This window comes from Solanum verrucosum, unplaced genomic scaffold, assembly GCF_900185275.1.
Source record: "Solanum verrucosum unplaced genomic scaffold, falcon-dt-bn FXZP01000288.1, whole genome shotgun sequence".
Classification (NCBI taxonomy): domain Eukaryota; kingdom Viridiplantae; phylum Streptophyta; class Magnoliopsida; order Solanales; family Solanaceae; genus Solanum; species Solanum verrucosum.
The window spans coordinates 819,476-824,574 of NW_026019933.1; the positions used below are offsets into that span (position 1 = coordinate 819,476).

Sequence of the window (5,099 nt, forward strand, 5' to 3'; positions counted from 1 at the left end):
TCTCAAAGTTAGAGGATATAGATATCAGTTGAAGCCAAGTTAAATGATATATTTATGTATTACGCCTTTAGGAAAGTATTCTCTACTTTCTGTAGGGAAGTTATTTTCCTCAAATTAGAGAAAACTTAAAATTTTTATAGCAATTTCTCATATGACAAGCATTGTCCACCTTCAATTTTAAAATTATGGAATGTAAAATATAGTGTTAGATAGGAGTTTTAAAAACTAAATTTCACACTAAAATGAATTTTGACGTAAAACATAGTGTTAGGTAGAACTGTTCAAAATTGAACCAAAATCAATAATCGAATTAACTTGTCTATAAATCAATTAAATTGATTAATATATCAAATAAATAAACTCTAAAATCAAACTGAATCGATTGATACGTGGCCCTAATATTGGGTCGGACGTGATAAAAAGGAGAAAAACAAGTGCAACTCCAAACATCTACTTCGTGAACTGTTGGACGGCTAACGCACAATGTGCTGAGCTCTTGAGCTAAAGAAATTTCAATGGTTAAAGAAAAGGGGCCCAAATCTCGAAGCTTTTTCTAGTGTTAGGCAGTTCAGTGGAAGCTTCCACAGAATCAGTATTTTACTCACCCACTTACTTATTTTAATCAGTATACTTTTTGATCTTATACTAAGAAAATTTTATCTCTATATATTCATTTTTATCAATTTGGCATTTTCTTCACACCTCCAATGTTGACCAAACTTTCCAAAATCAACTCATAATTGTAACCCCACCTTTTTTTTTTCATGGAGTTTTCCCATTTTCCGACCGGCATCTTCGCGGGAAAACAGTCCCTTTATCTCATTCTTCTACTAAACTTCATACCCATTTTCGTAACTTCACAATCTCGGGCCACTACTGAACGTGACACTCTACTGAAGATTAAGCGTCAATGGGGAAACCCAGTAGCACTTGACTCATGGAACTCTACTTCTTCTCCTTGTAGCTGGCCGGAAATTGAGTGTGATGATGGGAAGGTTACCGGAATAATAATTCAAGAAAAAGATATTACTGTTGAAATTCCAAGTTCTATTTGTGAACTTAAAAATCTTACTTTTCTTAATCTCCGGTTGAATTATCTTCCCGGAAAATTCCCAACTTTTCTTTACAAATGTTCCAATTTGCAGCATTTGGATCTTTCTCAGAATTACTTTGTGGGTTCCATTCCGGAGGATATTCACCGGCTTGGGAAACTCAAGTATCTTAATCTGGGTGGTAATAATTTCACCGGAGATATCCCGTCGTCAGTCGGGAATTTGACGGAGCTGGAGACTTTGTGCATGCATTCGAACTTGTTTGATGGGAGTTTTCCGGCGGAAATCGGAAACTTAGCCAATCTTGAAAGTTTGGGGTTGGAGTTTAATGGGTTTTCTCCGATGGCACTACCGCCGGAGTTTGGGAAGCTGAAGAAGATAAAGTATATTTGGATGAGAGAGACGAAATTAATCGGTGAAATCCCTGAAAGTTTTGGGGAATTTCAAAATCTTGAGCTTATTGATTTTGCTTACAACAATGTGGAAGGAGAAATCCCTTCTGGGTTGTTTCTGTTGAAGAATTTGACGATGATGTACTTGTTCAGTAATCGGCTTTCGGGTCGAATCCCTGAAACTTTTGATTCATCAAAGTTGATGGAACTTGATGTTTCCAACAACAATTTAACTGGAACAATCCCAGAAAGTTTTGGAGGGTTTAAACATTTGGAAATTATGAATCTGTTTGGTAACCAATTGTATGGAGCAATTCCAGACAGCATAGCCAAGATTCCATCTTTGAAGGTATTCAAAGTGTTTAGGAATAAACTGAATGGGAGCTTACCATCTGAAATGGGACTTCATTCGAAACTCGAATCTTTTGAAGTTTCACTGAATTCCTTCACTGGAAACTTGCCAGAGCATTTGTGTGCTGGAGGAACTCTTTTTGGTGCTGTAGCTTATGTTAACAATTTGTCTGGTGAAATACCAAAATCACTCGGAACTTGTTCTAGCTTACGTTCGATTCAGCTCTACAAGAATCAGTTTTCGGGTGAAATTCCATCTGGGGTTTGGACTTTGGTTGACATGACAAGTTTGTTGTTGAATGATAACTCATTTTCCGGGGAGCTACCGAGCAAAATTGCATTCAATTTTACGCGATAAGAGATCAGTAACAACAAGTTTTCTGGTGAAATTCCTGTGGGGATATCTTCTTGGAGGAGTTTAGTGGTGCTTTTGGCAAGTAACAATTCATTTTCAGGTCGGATTCCAGTGGAATTGACTAGTCTTTCTCAGATAACTCAGCTAGAGCTTGATGGTAATTTGCTATCTGGAGAACTTCCAGCCGATATAATATCGTGGAAGTCGTTGACAATATTGGATCTTGCCAGGAACAAACTCTCTGGCAAGATTCCAGCAGCTATAGGTTTAATCCCTGATCTTGTTGCTCTAGATTTGTCTCAGAATCAATTTTCAGGTCCAATTCCACCTCAACTAGGTGTAAAAAGGATCACTAGCCTTAACGTATCGTCCAATCAACTTATCGGGAACATCCCTGATGCATTTGCTAACCTAGCCTTTGAAAACAGTTTCTTGAACAATCCCAGTCTTTGTACCACCAACTCACTTCCATATCTTCCAAGTTGTAATAATGTGAAAGTCGCCAATTCCAAAAGATTGTCCCATAGAGTCCTAGCCTTGATTCTAGTCCTTGCATTCGCTGTTTTCCTATTTAGTGTTGTATCGACCTTGTTCATGGTTAGAGACTACAGGAGGAAGAAGCATAAGCGCGATGTTGTATGCTGGAAGTTGACTTCATTCCAGAGGTTGGATTTCACAGAGGCGAACATTTTGTCAAGTTTGAAGGAAAATAACATGATTGGAAGTGGTGGATCGGGTAAGGTGTACAGAATTTCCGTTGGCAGACCAAATGAGTATGTTGCTGTGAAGAGGATTTGGAGTGATAGGAAAGTAGACTACATTCTGGAGAGGGAGTTCTTGGCTGAGGTTCAGATATTGGGATCAATTAGACATTCCAATATAGTGAAGTTATTGTGTTGTATATCAAGCGAAGATTCAAAGTTGCTCGTTTACGAGTACATGGTAAATCACAGTCTTGATGGATGGCTTCATGGGAAGAAGAGAGTCTCCTTGAGTAATAAAGTCATGGATTGGCCAAAAAGATTGGAGGTTGCCATTGGAGCTGCTCAAGGACTTTGTTATATGCACCATGACTGCACTCCACCGATCATTCATCGCGATGTAAAATCAAGCAATATCTTGTTGGATTCTGATTTCACAGCCAAAATAGCTGATTTTGGGTTAGCCAAGATTTTAGAGAAGAAAGGAGAGCTTAACACCATGTCTGCTGTTGCGGGTTCCTTTGGTTACATAGCTCCAGGTAAAAGCAAAATCCAAGCTTGAACTTCGTATTACCTCAATTTCGTTAACATTATATCAAAAGTATGACTAACTAATAATTTTTACTGTTTGGTTACAGAGTATGCTTATACAACGAAAGTGAACGAGAAGATTGATATCTATAGCTTCGGGGTGGTGCTATTGGAGCTAGTGACAGGAAGACAACCAAATTTTGGGGACGAGCATACAAGCCTGGCAGAATGGGCATGGAAGCAGCATGGAGAAGGGAACACTGCCATCGATAATATGTTAGATACAGATATCAAAGAAACATGTTACTTGGAAGAAATGAAGACTGTGTTCAGACTCGGGCTTATATGCACGAGCAACTTACCTGCAAGCAGGCCTTCCATGAAAGAGATTCTGCAGATACTTCATCGATGCAAGTCCTTTAGGTATTCTGGAGGAAAATCACCAGTTACAGAGTATGATGTTGCTCCTCTCCTTAGCGGAAACAACAGCAAAAAATACATTGCTAGTTACAAACGTATTAATTCCAATAAGGTAATAGATGATAGTAGTGATGATGGTCTAATAATTTCCAGTGTGTAATATTGGAGATGCCAAAGTAAACTGAGTTGTTGTAAAATGATCATAGAATAGTGCCACTTAAGTAAAGTACAAGTTTGAATTTCTAGTGTACTCTTGAATTTGTTCACTGCTTGTAGATTGAGTGAAATGCATCATTTAACTTTTGCTAGTTATGTAGATTGTAAGGAAGTGGGAAATTGGAAAATGAAAATGCCAATTTATATAATCAAAGAGAAATGACAGTAGAGTGTGAAATTGGAAAATGAAAATGCCAATTTCCAGGTCAACACGTAGTTCATTAAGAAGATTTGGTTTCGACTGAAGATGACTCAATAGGAGGGTGTGGAGAGGCGATACAATAAAAAGGTTAGTAGGTAATATTATATAATGTTGTTTTGTTTAGGGTGGTTGATGTTTGTTATTGTAATAGTTGTTATTTTTAATTCTTGTTTTTGATATTAGCACTGTTCTCTAGTGACTCACTATATTTTCTTCGTTGCATCTGGAATTGCTACATCTCAGCCGAAGTTTTTCAAAATCATTTTTACCTTCACAAGGTAGTGATAAAATCTACATACATTCTACCCTCCCTAGACCTACTTGTGAAATTTCACAGAGTATGCTGTTGCTTTCAACTGCAATTATAGCTGGCAACGGGACCGGAACCGGGACTACTGGACCGGGACGAACCAGAACCAGAACCAGGACGGACTGGAATCGGTAGTTTCGGAAAATTTTAAGTATATCTGTCCCGGACCGGATACCGGGTCCCAACGGCTACATTTTCAAAATAAAATAAAATTTACTTATTAAAATTCAAAAATTAGGAACATTAATTAAATAATATTAAAACTTTTATAATTTAAAGTTAAGAATTTATACTTATTAAAATACAAACTATCAAAGTATAAAAGTTTAAATTTCACACTTTAAACGTTTGAAATTTAAATTTCAAACTTTAAAAGTATAAAAGTTTAAATTTCACACTTTAAAAGTTTGAAAATTTAAATTTCAAACTTTTAAACTATAAAAGTTTAAATTTCACACTTTAAAAGTTTAAAAATTTAAATTTTAAACTTTAAAAGTATAAACAAAATAGGACAAACACGATAGATATGAATAACTATGACTGACTCTCCAACTAGGGTAGAAACATGG

At 36.7% G+C, this 5,099-nt stretch overlaps 1 pseudogene across 1 annotated transcript; it reads left to right on the forward strand.

Annotated features, from left to right (window-relative positions):
* Positions 1-763: 763 nt before the first annotated feature.
* On the forward strand, positions 764-4,005 carry LOC125832985 (receptor-like protein kinase HSL1; annotated as a pseudogene). Its single transcript, XR_007443280.1, has 2 exons — positions 764-3,390; positions 3,490-4,005. The product of XR_007443280.1 is annotated as a receptor-like protein kinase HSL1 (transcript).
* The last annotated feature ends 1,094 nt before the right edge of the window (positions 4,006-5,099 follow it).